This window comes from Cervus elaphus, chromosome 19 (assembly GCF_910594005.1).
Source record: "Cervus elaphus chromosome 19, mCerEla1.1, whole genome shotgun sequence".
Classification (NCBI taxonomy): Eukaryota; Metazoa; Chordata; class Mammalia; order Artiodactyla; family Cervidae; genus Cervus; species Cervus elaphus.
In genome coordinates this window covers 47,445,763-47,467,958 of record NC_057833.1, presented here as the reverse complement: position 1 = coordinate 47,467,958, position 22,196 = coordinate 47,445,763, and the positions used below count along the sequence as shown (strand labels likewise).

General features: G+C 38.1%; 1 protein-coding gene across 1 annotated transcript in view; it reads left to right on the top strand.

Annotated features, from left to right (window-relative positions):
• Positions 1–5,983: 5,983 nt before the first annotated feature.
• PAK2 (p21 (RAC1) activated kinase 2) overlaps positions 5,984–22,196 on the top strand; it is an 87,231-nt gene continuing 71,018 nt past the window's right edge. The window contains exon 1 of the mRNA XM_043873928.1: positions 5,984–6,115. The gene's annotated coding sequence lies outside the window, so the exon portion shown is untranslated. The remainder of the gene's footprint in view (positions 6,116–22,196) is intronic.

The window sequence follows — 22,196 nt, the reverse complement described above, 5'->3', positions numbered from 1 at the left end:
CATGTTTTCCAGGTATTTTTTTCTCAGTGGGATTAATATAGTGGCATTTAAATAGAAATTTACATATTAGTTAAAATTCAGTACCATTAACACCATTTTGGAATACGGTTAGTCAGGTGGGGGACACGGTACTGTTTAAACTCTTAAGTGTGTTTCTATGTATGTGTATGTATATAATAGTCATTTTCTTTTGCACATCAAAGCCAAGTTCCTCAGTATTTAAGTGTTTTCATTTCAGTTAATATTTGAAATGGTGGCTAAGGATATGATTCAGCCATTTTTTCATTTATATGGGTATTCAGAAGTGTAACAAACTGTGAATGTGAGTGAAGACACTTTACTATGAGTTTTTTTGCCTGATAAATGCTGGCAGATGATATCACTTTGATGCAACAGCATTTTGAAATTTTTATATTGTCTTCTTTGGATTACTTAAAAAATGACTATCACTTTACTTTTTAAATCAGTTTCTCAAAGAAAACAGGTACTATTCGCCTGGTCATTGTGTTCCAGTATTGTTCCACTTGTATGGTTTATTTTCTTAAAAGTGAAGTGAAGTCGCTCGGTCGTGTCCAATGCGACCCCATGGACTGTAGCCTAGCAGGATCCTCAGTCCATGGGATTTTCCAGGCAAGAATACTGGAGTGGGTTGCCATTTCCTTCTCCAGGGGCTCTTCCTGACCCAGGGACTGAACCCAGGTCTCCCGCATTGTAGGCAGATGCTTTACCATCTAAGCTACCAAGGAATAAAGTATCATGTAATGTTCTCTGGGTGAAAATAACAAAGATTACCTCAACTAAGTGTGGTGGTGTGGTAGAGATTGTTTTGTGTGTGTGTGCCTTTCAGCCACTCTAGTGGGAACTTAGATTATTTAGTCAGATCTAATGGAGGATAGTACATTCGTGACTTGGGAACTGAGAAGATTTATTTCTGCTGTAATGATTTCAGAATGTAATGAATTTAAGGATTACTCTAGGCCTATTAGTCTATTCATCTCATGTTACTCATCTGTATTGTGATGATTGATGCTAATTGATAATGATGTGAAGATAAAGGATGTAAGGTGAAGTGACTAACACCTATCTGTGCATGCATGCTCGGTCATGTCCCACTTATTGCAACCCCATGGAGCCTGCCAGACTCCACTGTCCATGGGATATCCCAGGCAAGAATACTGGAGTGGGTTGCCATTTCCTTCTCCAGGGGATCTTCCTGACCCTGGAATTGAACCCGAATTTCCTGCATCTCCTGCCTTGGCAGGCAGACTCTTTACCACTGTGCCACCTGGGAAGCCCCACACCTATCTGTATTATCCATCAAATTTATATACTACCGGCAGGTAGTTGAACATAAGATGTGGTAGGCTGTGAGAGAGTGAAAAAATATAGAGGATTGTCCTAGTCCTGTGATGTATTAGTAGGTTAACTATCTATCTGATTTCTTGCACCTTACTTCTGGGATTACCTTCCTCCTGAAGTGTATCTTTTTAAGATGTTCCTTTAGTAGGTCTCTCTGGTTTGTAACATCTCTGTGGTTTGTGATACTCTGTTTTTGCTTGATGATATATTTATTTCATCCTCACTTTTGTTACTAATAATTTAACAATGTATGTACTTCTAAGTTCAGTTACTTTCTTTTGGTAGTTTGAAAATATTTTTCCATTGTCAGATGGCACACATTGTTGCAGTTGAGAAATCTATGCTAAATTTAATAGTTGTTTCTTTGCAGGGGGATGTCTTTTCTTTCTGGGTTCTTTATCTTTGGTATTCTGCAGTTTCACTTTGATGTGTTTGAGATTTCCTTTACTTATCTTGTTTGGGATTTACTTTGCTTCCTGAATCTGAAGGGTCTTGTCTTTAATCACTTCTGGAAAATTCTAAGCCATTATCTCATCATATACTGCTTCTTTTGTTTTTTCTTTTTTTCTCATTATGCATACGGTATACCTGCACAATCTATCCCCATGTCTCTCAACTTTCCTTTCATATTTCCTTTCTCTTTGGGTTGCCATCAGTAATTTCTTTAGAACTGTCTTCCACTTTATTAATTCTCTCTTTAACTGTGTGTAATCTACTATTTAATCCAAACATTGGCTTTGGATTTAGTTATATTTTTTGTTTCTAGAAGTTTTACTTGACTCCTTTTCAAAGTTGCTTGGTGATTTTTTAAAAATAGTATCTTGTTTCTTGCTCCTGTCTTACTTTGCTTAATCATTTTAATAAACTTACGTTATATTCTGTAATAAATAATTCCAAAATCTAAACTTCATGAGCTTCATTATTCTCTTTGTGGTTTCTGTTGGTTCATTCCTGACTTATTTTCTCAGATGTATTGTAGTTTTATTTTGGGTGCTCATGTGTACCTTTTGATAGCCTGTTTATCTGTGGAAACCCTTTCAGTCCTGTGTTGAGAGTGACCCTGTCCAATAAGGATATGTATTTGTTTCTTCTAGACCTCCAAGTGTTACCAGCCTAGGAGACTTACTTGACTTGAGGTTTCCTGGACAGTGTAGGTACTATAAATTTGAACTTTCAGACCTATGTGAGGGAAAATTTGTGGCTATGAATTCTAAAGGGAAAGTTTTTTTCCCGTTGATGCCAAAATCCAGGCTGAAATATTTCCACATATTGGCCTGGGTTGGTACAGGGGATTTTTTTCTCCTACTCTATTCTCAGAAAGTATAGTCCTCTGAATTTTCCAGCCTTGTGCAGGATTATAGTCCCAGCTCTTTCTACAGGCTCATAGCTTTGTCTTTGGTCTCTTGTGTCCTGGGTGTCCAGGAAAACCATAGAGATTTGAGGTAAGTAGGATCTTTCAACACAACGGAACACAACACAACACAACAGGATTCATTGACTTGGTTACTACTTTGGTTTCTTGCTTCTCCTCTGGGTTGAATGTGAAGTTTGGAAGCCCATCAGAGGTATTTCTCTCTCTGTTTTAATTGGAGGATAATTGCTTTATAATATTGTTTTGACTTCTGCCATATATAAACATGAATCAGCCACAGGTATATATATGTTTCCTCCCTCCTAAACCCTGCTCCCATCTCCCACCCCATACTACCCCTCTAGTTGTCACAGAGCACAGAGATCAAATTGCCAACATCCTCTGGATCATCGAAAAAGCAAGAGAGTTCCAGAAAAACATCTATTTCTGCTTTATTGACTGTGCCAAAGCCTTTGTGTGGATCACAACAAACTATGGAAAATTCTGAAAGAGATGGGAATACCAGACCACCTGACCTGCCTCTTGAGAAACCTGTATGCAGATCAGGAAGCAATAGTTAGAACTAGACGTGGAACAACAGACTGGTTCCAAATAGGAAAAGGAGTACATCAAGGCTGTATATTGTCACCTTGCTTATTTAACTTATATGCAGAGTACATCATGAGAAATGCTGGGCTGGAAGAAGCACAAGCTGGAATCAAGATTGCCAGGAGAACTATCAATAACCTCAGATATGCAGATGACACCACCCTTATGGCAGAAAGTGAAGAAGAACTAAAGGGCCTCTTGAAAGAAGAGAGTGAAAAAGTAGGCTTAAAGCTTAACATTCAGAAAACTAAGATCATGGCATCCGGTCCCATCACTTCATGGCAAATAGATGGGGAAACAGTGGCTGACTTTATTTTTCTGGGCTCCAAAATCACTGCAGATGGTGATTGTAGCCATGAAATTAAAAGATGCTTACTCCTTGGAAGGAAAGTTATGACCAACCTAGACAGCATATTAAAAAGCAGAGACATCACTTTGTCAACAGAGGTCCGTCTAGTTAAGGCTCTGTTTTTTCCAGTGGTCATGTAAGGATGTGAGAGTTGGACTATAAAGAGGGCCGAGGGCTGAATTGATGCTTCTGAACTGTGCTGTTGGAGCAGACTCTTGAGAGTTCCTTGGACTGCAAGGAGATCCAACCAGTCCATCCTAAAGGAGATCAGTTCTGGGTGTTCATTGGAAGGACTGATGCTGAAGCTGAAACTCCAGTACTTTGGCCACCTGATGCAAAGAGCTGACTCATTTGAAAAGACCCTGATGCTGGGAAAGATTGAGGGCAGGAGGAGAAGGGGATAACAGAGGATGAGGTGGTTGGATGGCATCACCGACTCAGTGGACATGGGTTTGGGTGGACTCCGGGAGTTGGTGATAGACAGGGAGGCCTGGCATGCTTCGGTTCATGGGGTCACAAAGAGTCGGACACAACTGAGCGACTGAACTGAACTGAACTGGTTTGAGCTTATGCTTTTGAGAGGATGTTCTATTTTACTCAGCATTTTGTATATTTAATAGTGGGAATGTTTTTCAAGTTATCGAATAGTGTGCCTTATTGCTCCTTGAAACCCTTTTCTCATATTCTCCATATCAATTTTTTTGCTCTATGTCTACCATGATACTCTAGCATCAGTCATGATTAATGCCTCCCTAATTCATTCCTTTCTCTTCTTGCACCTCAAAACTCCATTCTTCATGTAGCAATCTAGTATAAACCAAGTAACATCACTTCCCTGCTTACAACTATTTAATAACTTAATGGAATAAAGTCCAGCCTCCTTACCATGTCATTTAAGATCCTTCTTGACCTGAATCTTGTCTTCTCTAGTGTTTTGCCGTACTATGCTCCTCTTGCACTAAACTGCAGTTACACAGGCCTTTTTAACTGACCTTAGCAAGTTCTTTTCTTCCTTCCTCTGCTTGTAATGCTTGAGTGCTTCTCATGACTCTCTTTCGGTTCTTAGCTTAAACGTCACCTCGTTAAAGATGCTTTTACTGGCCACTTTATCCAAAGTAATTATCCTAGTTTTTTCCTCATACCAGATACTATTTTAGTTATTGTGTTTTTATATTTGGAAGTTCCACAAAGACAAAGTGACTCATGTTCACTCTTGTATCCCTGATACCCAAGAGTGACTGGTATATATTAGACACTGAGTGAATACATTGAGGAATCTAGTCAAAGCTATGCTTTTTCCAGTAGTAATGTATGGATGTGAGAGTTGGACCATAAAGAAAGTTGAGCACCAAAGAGTTGATGCTATTGAACTGTGGTGTTGGAGAGGACTCTTGAGAGTCCCTTGGACTGCAAGGAGATCAAACCAGTCAATCCCAAAGGAAATGAGTCCCGAATACTCATTGGAAAGAGTGATGCTGAAGCTGAAACTCCCAATACTTTGGCCACCTGATGCAAAGAACTAACTCATTTGAAAAGACCCTGATGCTGGGAAAGGTTGAAGGCAGGAGGAGAACGGGACAACAGAGAATGATATGATTGGACGGCATCACCAACTCTATGGACATGAGTTTGAGCAAGCTCCAGGTGTTGGTGATGGACAGGGAAGCCTGGCATGCTGTAGTCCATGGGGTTGCAAAGTGTCAGACATCACTGAGCAACTGAACTGAATAGAATGAATACATTGAGAAACTCCTCTGTAGATAAAACATAGAGGCCTTAATTTGCAAGGAGGTGGGCCTTAATTAGCACCAAAATACATTGAGTTGTAGGCATAAAGCAAAATGGATAGTGGATGAATTCTCAGAAACACATGTCCTGGAGCAGGTTCATGTAACAAAAATCGTCTTTCAGCATCTTTGGTTGGCACAGACCTGACTGGAGACAATGCTGAACTACATTGGGGTACTGGCGGTCTCTCTCAATATAGAGAATATCCCCCAAAAAAAGCAAGTGGGAGAGAGACGTGGAACACATCTCTAAACTACAACTCCCGGCAGGCCCCGCATGCACTCGCCCGCTGGGAGGTGGTACTGTCTCCGCCCAGTGGAGCTCGGGCTTCGGTCCCGCCCCTCTCCGGTCCCCGCCGTCGCCCGCCCCCAGGGTTGTGGCCACGCGCAGCAGCGGTGGTTGTTCCGCTTCCCCTCTGGCCTGGGCCGTCGCCATTGCCGAAGGCTCCCTGCCCTCCCCTCCCGGCGCCCGCGGGGCTCGGCTGCCGCCTGGCCTAGCAGTAGCAGCGGCTGCGCTCCAGCGCGGCCCCTCTTCCCGCCCCGCTTCCCCTTCCCTCCCCTCCCCGCCCCGCGTCGCGCGCTTGCTCGGGGCGGCTCCGGAGCCCGCCGGGAGCTCGGCCGGAGGCTCCTCGCTGGGGCGGGGACCTTTCCTCGCCTAGGGTAAGTGTGCAGACAGGCCGGGACGCGGGCCGTCGTTCTCATTCCTCCTCGCTTCTACGCGGCCTGGCCGGCGCGAGCGGCCCGGGGCAGCTGACCTGCCCAGCGCGGGCCCGGGAAGCCGCCACCTGCGTGCCTGGAGCCGCAACTCTTGGGGCGGTGGCTCATTGTCTGCGCCCTCGGGCTGTTTTCTTCTCCGGCTCTAGCCTGAAATGGGAAGCTTGCTGGGCTGGTGAGATCTAACTCTTCCTGGACCCGGCCCTGCCCTGAACCCTGTCGCGCCACCGTCTCTGCCCTCTGTTGATCTTCCTTACCTTGCGTTTCAGCCGCCTTTTCTTCATTTACTTTAGTGTTCGACGAAACGTTTCGGGTTTTATTCCTTGATTTTTCGTCTCTTACAGAGTCCCAGCTCCTCCTTATCTCTCTGGTCATCACAGTTTCTTTGCCGAGGCACGTTGTCTAGAGCCTCTTCATTCTTTTCTAAACTGCAATCTGTGATCTCTTCCATATTCCGCATCAGTAGAAAACGAATAGTTTTCCGAGGGTTTGAGGGCCACCGTTTAAAAACAGAACTTTCGGGTCTTCTCGTGATTCCTGTTTGATCATCCGCCAGGAGGTGAATATTTGCTTCTTTAGGTAACTTGGTTGAAGGTTGACTTTCACCATGTTTGGCTTTCTTTAAAACAACACATAGACACAGAACGTTGTCGAATATTCCTCAGTGGGCTCAACCTTTTGACTCATTCTTTAAAGATAGAGTCATCCAAGAGCTGAAGAGTGGAAAGCAATTGCCGTTGTCGTCAGTTGTTGTAGGGTTGTACTACCGGCCCTTGTATCTTATCTTTAATGGGAATACTCTGGGCAGTGCGAACGTGATTTCTTTACTCCTTGATAAATAATGCCAACCCCTATTGGTTTAGTTATCTCAGATTTATTTTACAAGTGATCTGTGTTTTTTTGTTTTCTTTTTCAACCTCTGTAAAAAGACAATCAAAATGGTTAGGCCTAAAATTAGACTCCCACGAGCTGTGTTTTGGATCAAGGTTGTTCACGTCACGTTTTTTCCCCTGCTCTGTTTGACTCTTCCGCTCTTGCAAGTAGGCAGGATATTGAAATGTAGAAGAATTTGCTCTGGGGGTTTGTTGTTGTACGGTTATTCAAAAGAATAACATTGAATAAGGTTAGATTGGGATGCAGACAGTGAATGGTAATTTTTAAAGCAGGTTGGAACTTGTCAACTTTCCCAGGAGCTCTGTGGCTTTTGTAAATCACACTCATAATCCCTTTTGTATAGTTTGTATGTATCTATGAAAAAATACGTATCTAAGTGAAACGTTTGTTCATGTTCTCCTCTTAAGGGTATTGATTTAAGGCAACTCTTAAATCCTTAGTTTTTCTTTCTAGTTTTAACTAGCCAGAAACATAGACTTACATTATGAAAAATGAACCTTAGAATGTTTCTGACCTGTAACATATGTAGGTCGTAAACCCACTTTCAGGTTTTGGTGAAAGAGTTTGACCTCAATTCAGTGTTTTTTCAGGACTGTCATTTTGGTAGCGTCAGTTGTCCTTAATTCATTGAGAGGTCTTCTTGGCCTAAGGGGTTAAGGTCTAGAAATGTTGGAGTGTGCAAGTAGATGTGTTGATGTCAGCTTCTCTGCCAGAGCTTTCTATAAGCAGATACTTTCACTGAGGAAGAGTTCTGTTTCTCTTAGGGCCCTGATTCCAGTTTACAATTATTCAGAATTATTCTTCTGGACTTTTGACATTAAATGCTAACCTTGCAAACCCAAATTCATGAAGTTGTAATTGTAGAATGTCTACTAAACAAATGAATAGGGGTTCCTATGAGTCTCTAGTCTTTATGGTGGGCAGATTTCCAAGCAGACATGGTTAGGTTAGCAGTGGTGTATGTATCTTTTCAATTATAGTTTTTTTTTTTCTAAGAGAAAACTTGGAACTTGTTCGTGTAGCTGGGATAAACTTTCAGTTATTCTTTTTTTTTAAGTTTTTTTTTTTTTGGCTGTGTTGGGCCTTCATTGCTGCATTTGGGCTTTCTCTAGTTCAGTGAGTGGGGGCTACTCTCTAGTTGAGGTACGCAGGCTTCTCATTGTTGAGGAGCATGGGGGCTTCAGTAGTTGTGGCTCGCCGACTTAGTTATCCTGAGGCATATGGAATCTTCCTGGACCAGGGATGGTCCCCTGCCTTGGCAGCTGGATTCTTTACCCTTGGACCACCAGGGAAGTTCTCTGTTCTTTTTTAAAAGAGAGAGACCTTGTTCAAATAGCTTGGGATAAGATAGGTAGATATTGTTAAATTCTTCCTATGTTTAATCTGTCTATATTGATTATTCTAGTGTTTGATTATAACATTTCTTTTGGCTTTGTGAATTTTCTACTTTTGATTAAAATGTGAAACTGTACCTTGTTTTCAAGTCTTTAAGGTTTGGGATTCTGATCAATTTGTTTTTAAAAGCTCTTGCAAAAAAAAAAAAAGCTCTTGCAGTTAGTTACAGGGCTAATTCCAGACTAATCAAGGAGGGTGTTAAGTTACTCCTGAATCTGAGTTGTCCTTTGTATCCTTCTTGTACCTTGGTAGAAGCAGAAAGAGATGCAAAAAAAAGGGAAAAAATATCCCTTGTTGCCTTGAAAAATACTATTTTCTTCTGTGATAAGAATTGAGTGTCACCACTTCTTCATTTTAGGATCGCTAACCTGAATAAGAATAATCAGGCTGAATATTCAGGCCACATTTCAGAGGTTTAGTGTATTATCTCTAAGGTACATTAGTACTTGTCATTCCAGCTATCAAAAGTGGTTAGGAGCTGGAGACCTGGGTTTGAATCCTAGCTCTTGCACTTCACTCTGGACAAGATATACATTCTTTTCAGACTTGATTTTTTCAATCTATAAGATGAGGATTAATAATAATAACAACAGTATAATACAAATTTCATAAGGCTATTTGGAGCAAATGAGATAATACAGGGAAAATTACTTAACAAATGCTGTGCTTACATGATTAATAAATGTTAGTTAATATTCCATTCTAAAATGTGTTTTATATTTAATTGCTTCAGCAACAGATGTTATACCTAGAAACTTAGATTTAAGACCGCTTTCTAAAAAAAAAAAGACTGCTTTCAGAAAGTGGTTGGAATCTCAGTACCACGTTTTTGAGACCATAACTGTTAAAAATCACTTTTCAGGAAAAAAAAAGTTTCAGCAATGAAATCAAATATAGGTTTTTTAATACATATTTCTCAGATTTTAAAAGAGTTGTATTTCTCATAGAAAATTTAGAAAGTAAACTGTTAAGAAACAGGACAAAAATTACTGTACAAAAATCATTTAGCCCTCAGAGATAACCATAATTATAACAGATTAGAATAGTGAGTTTTTCCCCCTGATTTTAAAATTAAATTTCAAAGGTAGTCAGTTCATGCTATCACAAAAGATTCAAGTACGTTATTTAGAGTAAAAAGTGAAAATTACTTTCCTTACTTTCTAGTCGCATTCCTTACAGGTACGCACTTTTAGCAATTTTGTTTTCTTCTATGCAATTAGAAATAAGCACAGTGTGTGTATAATCTTACCTTGATTTTTTTTAATCAAAAATCTAATTGTTATAAATTCTCTTCCATCTCAGTACTTGTTATACCTCATGTTTTTAATGGTCATGCAATATTCTATTCTTTTCTTGTACTTAATTATTTATGGTTATTTGTTACTTCCACTTTTGGGCAACTAAAAGTGGGGCTTTAGTGAACTTACTTATATCTTTGTGCACATGCATATGTATAGAAGTATTTCCATAAAAAGGATTCTTAAGTGTGCATTTTAATAGATGACAAATTGCCTTCCTAAAAGGTTATACTAATCTATACTTCTTTATTGAATTGCAGAAGCTCTTTACACATAGTAGATATTAATCCTTTGTTTAAGAGTATCTTTTCCATTTTACCTTTATCAAAAAACAATTTCTATATTTTCTTCTGGTACTTTAATAATTGTATTTGAATCTTAATACTTCAGGATTTTTATTTTTTTGGTGCAAAGTGGAGTAAGAGTTTGGCTACTGAAATAAAATATAGGTATGAAAATATTTCAGGACTTTGAGGTTGGTGTAAAAATTTGTCACATGATAGGGATTCAGAGAGGAATATTTTAATAGTTTTATTGTAAACATCACATCTGAAAAGGAGGGGGAAATGCCCTCTTTTGGCTCCTAGTTCTTGGCATCTACCTAATTCATCCTCAGGCTTCAAATTTCAGCTTTTGAGTATAGCTTTCTTTGGGAGTCTTCCCTGATTTCCAGTATGATTTAGATATTCTTATTGCTTTTGTATGTTTTCTTAACACATTGATCCATAATCTTTCTTTGGAGTGTGCTGAAAGGATGAGTTATTCATCTGGAAATGAGAGTTAATATCTCAATTTTTGTCAATTGAAACTAATAGAAAAGGTGCAGAGAACTCTAGTTTTGGTTAGAATTGAAACACATATATACATACGGGCTTCCCATGTGGCGCTAATGGTAAAGAACCCGCCTCAAGTGCAGGTTAGAGGTAACAAACTCTGGTGGGTCGGGAAGATCCCCTGGAGGAGGGCATGGCAACTCACTCCAGTATTCTTGCCTGGAGAATCCCATGGACAGAGGAGCCTGGCGGGCTGCAGTCCATGTGGGGTCGCACAGAAACCCACTCCAGTATTCTTGCCTGGAGAATCCCATGGACAGGAGCCTAGCGGCTACAGTCCATATAGGGTCGTGCAGAGTTGGACCCGACTGAAGCGACTTAGCACATATATACATATGCGTTCGGGGCTCTTTTAACCTACATTACTGAGTTCTTCCTAACATGTTTCTGATCACACTATTATCTTGAAGATAATATTTTTTCATCTACATATTTAATAAGTTCTGGGAAAATAGAGGTTTTATTTTAACCCTTATTTCATAGGTGCACTTTAAGGTATAATCTCAGCTTTTAAAAAATTAATTCCTATTCTTGGATTCCCTGGCAATCCCGTGGTCAGGACTCTGTGTTTCCTCTGTGTTTCCCCTGGTTGGGGGACTAAGATCTCAAAAGCCACATGGTGTGCCCAAAAATTGAAAAAAAAATTAATTCCTGTGCTTTTTAATTTTGAGATTTGGTTTATAAAGCAAAAATGTTACATAATAACCACATGAACAACAAGAGTTGGAGTAAAACTTTTAGACACAGCTTCATTTTCTCTAAAGATCAGATTATTAAAGAATAAAAGGTTACATTGGCAGATATAATAGTAAAAATATAGCCAGGTGTTTGATAAGAGTTATCTATTGTAAATTCTTTCTGAACTTTTTCAACTTCCTTATTAAATATTTGAAAAGAATAAAGTTTTTTTTTTTTTTTAAAAACATTGCTTATGAATGACTGCTGTTAATACAGTATTTTGATATTTCTTTATATTTGGTATGTGTACATAATTTACTTTTCTGAAATTTTGGAATCATATTTGGTGGAATTTGCTATCTTGATTTTTTTTTAAACTTAACATTAAATCTTGACAGTTTCCATCTGTTCTCCTTAAAATCATTTTTAAAAATGATTTCTAATGTTTGCCTAACGTTCTATTGTACAGCTGTGCCTTAGTTTCACTATTTTCTTACTGGCCAGTGTGTAATTTATTCCAGTATTTTATACAAATAATTCTATAGTGAATATCTTTTTATTTTTCCCTGATTATTTAGACTATTTTCTTAGAAATGAAATTACTGAATAAAAACGTATAAACATTTAAAAGTATTAAGTTACTCTTCAGAAATGTTTGATGTGTATTATCACTAGCTTTGTGAGTCTCATTTTCTTGCTGTTGTCCTTGAAACAACCATCATTCTTAATGAAATTATTAAATTTGCTTAAATTTGTTTATTGCTAGGCAAATAAAAAATTAGTTTAATTTGCATTTCTTGTTTACATTATAGTTTTGTTTTTGTGGATTTGGTTTAGTTTATTATTTCTGATAAATATACAGAAATAACTAGATTTTTTTTAGTACTCTTAAAAATTTTTTTACGCTATTTTAAAAGTTAGTTTCCATTCACAGTTATTATAAAACATTAGCTACATTCTGTGTGTTGTATGAAACATCCTTGAGCCTATCTTACACCCACTAGTTTATACCTGTAGAAATAACTAGATTTTTGTGTTCATGATTATTTTTATTATCTTTCTGGATTTCAGTAAAATTTTATTTACTTTTGTTTTCCAGGTTCCTTGTCTTACCTAAAAATAATAGTAACTTTTGCTTTACTTCCAATAGTTATAGTATTTATTTTTATTTTAGCTCTTTATTACATTGATTAGAATCTCCAAGACACAGTTAAATTAGAGAGGTGATAATTGTCTTGGAATGTCTCTGGTATTTTTACAGTTAAGGATGAATACAGCTGTTGTTTATTTTCTTCTTTATGAAAAATAATTGTCTTCTGAATTTTATCAAATGTTTTTATAACACTTATTTAGGTGTTGGTAAGGTTTTTCTTTTACTGCTTACAAAAGTAGGTAAATAAATTTGCTAATAACATTCCCAAGATACTCAAAGACCTATATTATGAGGAACCAAACTTGTTAGTCTAGTGTACAGAATTTATTTAAAGAGTAGAAGAGAATCTTGTAGGAATTTTTAATAAGAATCCACAGTCCATATAGTAACTTCTGTAGTCTATGGAGAAATCCTTACTTACTGTCATGCATCAGCTTTGATAAGTTCATATCTAATATTTTTTAAGATATTCAAATTTATTATATGGGTATATGTAAATTTTTATAATTAAAATCTGTGGTGTTCATTTCCATCATTTATTAGTGATTTTCTTATTTTTCTTAATTTGATTTGCCAAATGTTTTCTTAGTAATTTTTTAATAAGAAACTTTGAGATTCATTCTGTTAATTTTCTGTGTTCTGATTTTCTAACTTCTGCTTTTTATTTTGTTCCTGCTTTTTTTTTGTTGTTATACTTTTTCTAACTTAGTAAATTCTTAGTTCTCTCTCTCTTTTTTATTTAATGAGAACATTTAATGCTCTTAATTTGCCTGTGAGTACAACTTTGCACTCTAAAATGCCTCTGAATGATTTTCTTGTGTTCATTGCTTTCCAAATAGTTGGTAGTTCTAATTTGATCCTCTTTGACTCAGGAGGTATTTGGTACAGTTCTGTTCACTCTTAGTTCTTTCACTGTCAGTGACTATGGTTTTTTAAAATATTTTTGAGTTTATTGTGGGTTTCTTTGTGACTTAAAGCATAATCCAATTTTCTAAGTGTTCTTTGAAAACTTAAAAAGAATATTTTCTATTTGCACATAGTTTATATACACACATATATCTGTCAATCTTTATTCAAATTGTCTTACTCCTTATTAATAGTTTTTATTAACTATAAGACTTAGCCTTTATTAAGTTTTTAATCTTAATCTGTCAAAGACTGAGAGGTAGTGTTGTTTCTGAAAAGCTTATGCTTACTTATATTGAGGCCTTTATGTTTGTTTCTTCTGCCTGAATACTGTCTTCCTTTCATATGTCACTGCTTTAAAAAAGCCTTACCTGATCAGCCATCTAATATAATATAGCCTCCCCTGCCCCTGCTCAGTATCTAACTTTCTGTCCCTTTGTGTTTTTCTTTATAGCACTTCCACCTGAATTTATTTTTTCATTTACTTGTTTATTTCTTTCCTATTATTCTGTTCAGAACTTAGAACAAGTATGTATGCAGTAAGAATGTGTTTGTTGAGTAAAGGGTGCCCGGTTTTTTAATGATTTTTATTTTTAAAAAAATTAATAGACTTTATTTTATACCATTTTAGGTTCACAAAAAAAATTGAGCAAAAAAGTACAGAGAACTCTCATATACCCTGATCTACCCCCTCCCTTAGCTTCAGCAACCATCATTAGGCATTATGTGGTATGTTTGTTACGATTGATGAACCACAATACATCACTATCAATCAGAGTTCATAATTTACATTAGGATTCACTTTTGATATTATACATTAATGTAATGAGTATTGGGTATTGACAAATGGTGGATAAATGCCACGTATCCACCATTACATTATCACATAGAATAGTTTCTCAGCTCCTAAAATTCCCTATGCTCCTCTTATTTGTCCCTCCTTTTTCGATAATCCTTGTCAACTACTGATGCTTTAGCTGTCTCCATGGTCTTGCCTTTTCCAGAATGTCATATAGTTGGATTATACAATATGTAACCTTTTCAGCTTCTTTCACTTAGCAATATGCATTTGAGTTTCATTCATTATTTTTTCATGGCTTAATAGCTCATCGCTTTTTTGTGCTGAATACTCCGTTGTTGGAATAGACCACAGTTTCTCTATCCACTTACCTATTGAAGGACATCTTGGTTGCTTCCACCTTTGGCAGTTATGAGTAAAGCTGCTATATAAACATCCATGTTTGGGTTTTGCATGGGTATAAGTTTTCAGCTGATTAGAGTAAATAGCAAGGAAAATGATGCTGTATTGAATGGTAAGAATGTATTTAGCTTTGTAAGAATCTGCTAAAACTGTCTTTCAGTGACTGAGCCATTTTGCTTTCCCAGCAGCAATGAATGAGTGTTCCTGCTGCTCAAATCCTCATCAGCATTTAATGTTATTCTTGTTTTGGATTTTAACTATTTTAATAGATGTGTAGTGCTATCTTGTTTCAGTTTGCAATTCCCTAATGAAGGCTGAGCGTCTTTATTTCAGATGCTTCTTTTGCAAATATTTTCCCCTACTCTGTGGCTTGTCTTGTCTCAACCCTGATGATTTTTATCATGTTTTTGGTATAATATTATTGATGCATGTTTTAAGTTCTGTACTGCTAAAGGTCTGCATTCCACCTAATCAATAAAAAATTGTCATATTTAATCTGAGTCTTTTATTTTACTTAAATTCATATCAGTCCTGTTCTTTGTTTAGTAAATTATTAGCTAACTTATTCTTTCCATGCCACTTTTAGCTGTAGCTCTTTTAAATTATAACCACTGAACTACTAAAATAGTTTTGTTTTAATCTAAAATGAATACTGAAAACATTTATGTGTATTGTCGTAATTTTGTTGAGTGTGTTTCTGTTATTTTTTAATGCTTTCTGTTTTTTAATGGCTCATTGCTACTGCTTCTACATTTTTGTGAAATATACATAATGTAAAGTTATCATCTTAACCAATTTTAGGTGAAGTTAACTATTAAACAACATGAGTTTGAATTGCCCGGGTCTACTTGTGCCTGTTTTTTTTTTTTTTCCCTCAATAGTAAATACTATAGTATAGCACTCTTCAAGGTTGGTTGAATCCTAGGATGCAGAAGTGCAGTTACAGGGGAACTTTGGATTTGGAGAAACCATGTTATGGAGAGCTGGACTGTGGGTTATACTCAGATTTTTGACTGTGTGGAGGGTTGTGCCCCCAACCCCAAGCTGTTGAGTCAACCGTATTCAGTTCTTTGGCATTAAGTACACTTACACTGTACAACCATCATTACCATCCATCTCCAGAATTTTTCATCTTTGCTAACTGAATCTTTGCACTCATTAAATGCTGACCCTCTATTCCTCTCTATCCACAACCCCTCGTGACTGTGCCTGATCTACTTTCTTTTATGATTTTGCCATTTCCAGATGATTCATATAAGTAGAATCATACAGTATTTGTCCTTTTGTGTCTGCTTATTTCATGTAGCATATTTTCAAGGTTCATCCTTCTTATAGCATTTATGGGGCTTCCCTGGTAGCTCAGCTGGTAAAGAATCTGCCTGCAATTCAGGAGACCCTGGTTCAATTCCTGGGTTGGGAAGATCCCCTGGAGAAGGGATAGGCTACCCACTCCAGTATTCTTGGGCTTCCCTGGTGGCTCAGATGGTAAAGAATCCACCTGCAATGCAGGAGACCTGGGTTCGATCCCTGGGTTGGGAAGATTCCCTGGAGGAGGGCATGGCAACCCACTCCAGTATTCTTGCCTGGAGAATCCCCATGGACAGAATAGCCTGGTGGGCTACAGTCCATGGCCTCACAGAGTTGGACAGGGCTGAATGACTAAGCACAGAACGTACCTAAAGCTTCATACTTTATTTTTTCATTTCCAGAAATATTTTTGGTTACTTTTAGTTCTGTTTTCTTCTTGGAAACACTTGTAGTCATTAGGTTAGCTTATCATTTCTGTCTTTTGTGTGATCTTCTCAAATGTTTGTCTTTATCACTCATTTGATTTTCCTTTATCACCTCCGGTGTCAGCTTTACTTCTGCTATTAAAATTTAGTTTCTTTGCATCTTTTAAACATTTACTCCATTCTTTTTTTTGCTTAAATTACCTTCATTTCATCTTGGTCTTTTCTCTTTATATATGCCTGTTTCATGGAGTTTGCCAAACAGTGTTTAGAACTTAATTCTGTGTCCTGAATTGATTCACTTTCTAAGTTAGATTCTACTTTTTTGAAAAGTAATTTTCTGTATTTCTTGTGCTGTATTATTGTTGGGATCAGTGTTGAATTTTTTTTCCTGCTTATTCATCCTTTTTCCTTTTTAAATATTTATTTTTATTTACTTATTTATTAGGTTTCCCAGGTGGCTCAGTGGTAAAGAATCCACCTGCCAATGTAGGAAATGCAGGTTTGATCCCTCGGTCAGGAAGATCCTATGGAGAAGGAAATGGCAACCCATTCTAGTATTCTTGCCTGGGAAATTGCATGGACAGAGCAGTCTGGCTGGCTCCAGTCCATGGGGTCACAAGAAGAGTCAACTGAGACAACTGAGCAACTGAAAAATAAACAGCTGATTTATTTGGCTGCGCCGGGTCTTAGTTTCCTCATCTGGGATCTAGTTCCCAGACCAGGGGATCAAACCCCTGTGCCTGGAAGCAGTGTGGAGCCTTAGCCACTGGACCACCAGGGAAGTGCCCTGCTTATTCATCCTTGAATGGTAACTGCTGTCTATTACCTGATACGCATTTATTGGAAACCTTTGTGGGATTGATTGTCCGTGCCTCTACAGTTGGCTAGGGTTCTGGTTGAAACCTCTTCTGAGGTGTGTCGCTGAAGGATAAATACACACAGCTCCTAGCCTGAGTCCCAGTGATTAATTGGCATTCATCTAATAGGGTAGCTCTGGGCTAGGATGGTAGGGTCTTACCCTACCTTGATTTCTAGCCTGTGCTTCTTTTAGGGCTCTTACTGATTCTAATCTTGTACCCACAACACAACACTTCGCTTGTGTAAATACACCTCTCAGGAAACCATGTGGGAATCCAGGTTTTTTTTTTTTTTTTTTTTTGCCATTTTACAGCTCGACCTGAACTTTATATCCATAGAGACACATAGAAAGTTACTCGTTTTCAGGAACTTGCATGGCAGTCTCCTCAATGTATATAGAAAGATTAGAAGAGATGATAAGGAGCTCTAGCTGCCACAGAACTCATCTCTATTTATCAAGAAATGAGTTAACAAGGGTGACTAACTAGCTTGTTTCTATGAGGCAAACTTTGGGTCTCCAAATTAAAGGGTGGCTAGAGAGAGGAGCAAGCTATCTTTATATCTTAACTTTCTCTTATGAAACAAGTATCATGGATGGGTCATGGATCCTAGTTAAGATTGTGTGACCTTAAAGCTAATGGAAAGCCTTATAAGACTTTAAATAAAATTGTTTTTGTGGAAATTTGGGATAGATTACTTACTATTTGATTCGATACTATTCTTTACCATATGAAGCTGGTTTCAGTTTTTGTTTAACTTAAGACAACCACGTAAGGAATCAAATAATCAGCCTGCAGTTGACCCTTATTTTTTAGTATAAGGTCTTTGATTGATAAGTTTTCTGTCTGATTATAGGAAAATAGCATCTTGTTCCAATTTGCATCTTTTTGATATCTAGTTGAACACTTCTCCTACACATCCAGTTGCCCTCCTTATGATTTTTTTGACTTTACTATGGTGTAAAAGTGGTGTGCATTCAGTAGAAACCACACTTTGAATTTTAATCTTTGTCTGGGCTAGCAGTATAGGGTTCAGCACTCTGGTGGTGCTGGGCAGAGGCAGTGAGGGAGCTGTAGCTCCCGGTCAGCCACGCAGTCACAAGGATATAACCATACACTTAACTATTCTGTACCCTTAAAACCATTCTCTTTCACTTTTAAGAAAAATATTCAGTGAACTACAGAAAATATTCAACATTGTTATAAAATAGGCTTTATATTAGATGAATTTGCCCAGTTGTCAACTGATGTGTTTTGAGCATGTTTAAGGTAGGCTTAGGCTATCATGTTCTTTGATAGATTTAGGTGTATTAAATGCATTTTCGACTTAATGATATTTTCAACATACATATCTTAAGTCAAGGATGACCTGTGTTTATTGTCCTCCCCCCCCCCCTTTTCACTTTGAATTGTTTGTGACCAAACTTGAGGAAAGCTAGACTCCACACTGTTGAACACGCTGCTTCTTACTGCTCTAAAAAATGTATATTTGTTGTTCCATGCTTCCCCATTCACTACCTCATGGGCAGTTTTGAAACATTTTTTGTCTCACTCTTTTACTTCTTTCATGCTTAGTCATAGTTTCACTTTTCTAGTTTTGTGATTGGGTGACAGCCCAGGGGAAGAAGAAAGAAAAGAGGATCACATTTAGATTACAAAGTTTCCTTAACACACTGCTTCCTCTGTTTACGGAGCTCTTCCTCTCTTTTTTTGGTTGGCAAGTTCTTCTCATCCTTCAAAAGCCAGTTTTGATTTCTTTGCCTAATTACTAATTACTTTACATAATCATATAAACAGGAGCTCTGAGTCCTCTTTTCCATCACATTCCACTTACCCATCAGCTCTTATCTTACTGCAGAGTAGTCCTTTGTTATTCTTGCCCACTGATGGTGAGTTCGAAACTGAGACTAGATCTTAGTTATCTTTATTTCTAACATCTGACACATTGTAGTTTACAATATAAATATTTCAGTGACTTAGACTTCAAACCATGTCATTTTCCTGTTTCTAGTGCGAAGTGTAAAAAAAGAAATAGGTCTTTCTGGGAAGTGTAATTATGGATATTCTGTTTTTCTTTAAATTTTATTCTGGTTTGGGTTCTTTGTAATGACCTTGTACTACTTTTGTTATGAGAATAAAAAACACTTAAAACCAAGCCTTTTGAATTTCCAAGTGCTCCTCATTGCCCAGCATCTGCGACTTTCTGGCCCCACTCAGCAGGTTTATTTCCCCCTCCTGGCTGCTGTGTGCCCTTTTGTCTCATGAACTAGGTTATTCTTATTGTTCCTGTTTCCTAGAATTCCATCTTCTGGGTAAGAATATGATTAGTAGTAAACTGAGAAATAACTTGTAACAGAGATTGAGTAATGAGAATTTAGACTAGTGTCCTCCTGTCTTATTTTGAATATATAGTGGTTAAGGTGAGGTGCTTGGATGAATTTTATCGGTTGTGAATATCAAGATAAATGGAGCATTTAATTATCTTAGCTTTCTAGATTGGGCTTCCCCGATGGCTCAGATGGTAAAGAATCTGCCTGCAGTGCAGGAGACCTGGGTTTGATCCCTGGGTTGGGAAGATCCCCTGGAGAAGGGAATGGCAACCCACTTGAGTATTCTTGCCTCAAGAATTCCTTGGACTGAGGGGCCTGGTGCGCTACAGTCCATGGGGTTGCAAAGATTACTTTGCTCTGATGCCATCTCAAAAAAACCATTCTTCTTTTTTTCTTTCTTTTTTTTTGGGTTGTGCTGGGTCTTCATTACTGTGTGGGCTTTTCTCAAGTGGAACTACTCTAATTGAGGTGCATGGGCTTCTCATTGACGTGGCTTTTCTTACTGTGGTTCATGGTCTCTAGGGTGCCTGGGCTTCAGTAGTTGCAGTGTGTGGGCTCAGTAGTTGTATGTAGTTCCTGGGTTCTAGAGCACAGGCTTAATAGTTGTGGCACATGGGGTTAGTTGCTCCTTGGCATGTGGGATCTTCCCGGACCAGGGATCAAACCCATGTCTCCTGCATTGGCACGCAGGTTCTTCACCACTGAGTCACCAGGAAAGCCTCAGATACACCTTTCATTGATTGATTTTTTTCATTCAGCAAGTTCTCATCTCTGAGACACATGAACTGCACACAGTGCTAGGTATTAGTGATGTCATGGTCAATAAAATACTCACTGGATCCATGCTTGTGGAGTTTATAACCTAGTTAAGGTAGGCACAGTTTTATAGCAAATCCATTATGATGATTGTTAAGGCAGTGAACTAATGTGCCTGGCGTGGGAGTGAGGAGGTATCAGAGAAGGTTTCCTGGGAAAGTGACCTTTAGGCCAATACTTAAAGCAGGTGTTGGACAGGTGGAGGTGATGAATAGAAAGAAGGGTGACAGACTCAATCTCAGTTTGCCCAGGACTTTTCCTGGGTTTAGTACTGAAACTCTTCTATACCAGGATAACTCCATCAGTTCTAGGGAAACTGGATGACTGAACATAAAATTTCCCAGAAAGGCCATGTGTGGAGGCCTGAGATGGCTGTCAGAGAAACTGAAAGAACAGACAAAACTTAAAGCCTGTAGAGGGAAAGTCTACAGAGCATTGAGTCTGGAAAATCAGAGGCTTGATCATGCATGTACTAGTGGGCTTCCTTTTAGTATCCTACTGAAAGGCTTTAAAGTAGAGGACTGAAGTTATAAAGTTTATATATTTTGAAGTGGCTCCCTGTGCTGCGAAGAACAGACTGGGAGAGCCTGAGTGGATTTGGAGACAGTAAATAATGGTTCGGTTATAGGCTGCAGTGACTTGGTGTTGAAGCTGTTTTGGGAAGCACAGATAGTTTTGAGAATTAGGTTGTTTCAGTAGTGTTATGAAATCCTAGAGCAAATGATTTTCAAAGATGATTTTCCTCCAAGAGTGCTGATTTCTTATAAATGATAAACCAGACGTTTTTACTCCCATATTCTTCTGTCTCACTGGATAAAAATTTTACTAGCAGAATAAATCAAAGCAATTAATTTTTTAAAACTGCCAACCATCTTTTTTTTCCAGATATAAAGAGCAGCAGCATAGAATGTAGGACACACGGCTGTGAAGTTTTAGAAGTGATTGTTTTCCTGATTACAGCAAAAAAGTATAACTTCAGAGTAGTCCTGTTGAAGGTGAAAGTCGCTTAGTCGTGTTTGACTCTTTGTGACCCTATGGACTATACCCATGGAATTCTCCAGGCCAGAATACTGGAGTGGGTAGCCTTTCCCTTCTCCAGGGTATCTTCTTGACCCAGGACTCAAACCGGGGTCTCTCCTGCATTGCAGGTGGATTCTTTACCAACTGAGCTGTCAGGGAAGCCCCATTGAAAAGCTCTGTAATTTATTCCAGTGATGTGTCAGCCCTTCAGATCATATTTTAGAACTCTTATCCTCAAAATACTCTAGGAGATGGCCACATAGTCTTTAAAGGATATTCTTCGCCAGAGGCAAACCTTCCATCTTTGCCTGTGCCTGTTCTTCAGTCCTTCTTGCTTTCTCCATCTGCATTTGCCCCTCTGTGGTTTCTTTCTTTTCCCTTAAATTTTAAAAAATGAGATGTAGTTTGTATATGATAAAATCCACTCTTTAAAAGGTGTACGACTCCATGGGTTTTTATTGCCTTTTTTTTTTAGTGATATTCACAAAGTTATACAACCGTTGCCACTGTCTAATTTGCATTACTGCATGGAGAAATTTACACCCAATAACAGTCACTGATTTTACCCCAATCTGCACTCCCTTACCCAAGGCAACCACAAATCTATTTTCTGTCTATAAGTTTGTCTATTCTGGATATATAGAAGAATCACATAATATGTGGTCTTTTGTGACTAGTTTCATTTAGCACTGAGTTTTCAAGGTTTATCACCATTATAGCATGTATGCATACTTCATTCCTTTTTACGGCTGAATATTACTCCCAATTCATTTCTTTTGAGTATACATAGGAGTGGAATTGCTGAGTCATATAGTAACTCCGTGTTTTTAACCTTTTGAGGAGCTACCAGATTGTTTTACAAAGCAACTGCACCATTTTGCAATCCTGCCAGCAGTGTTTGAGGATTCCATTT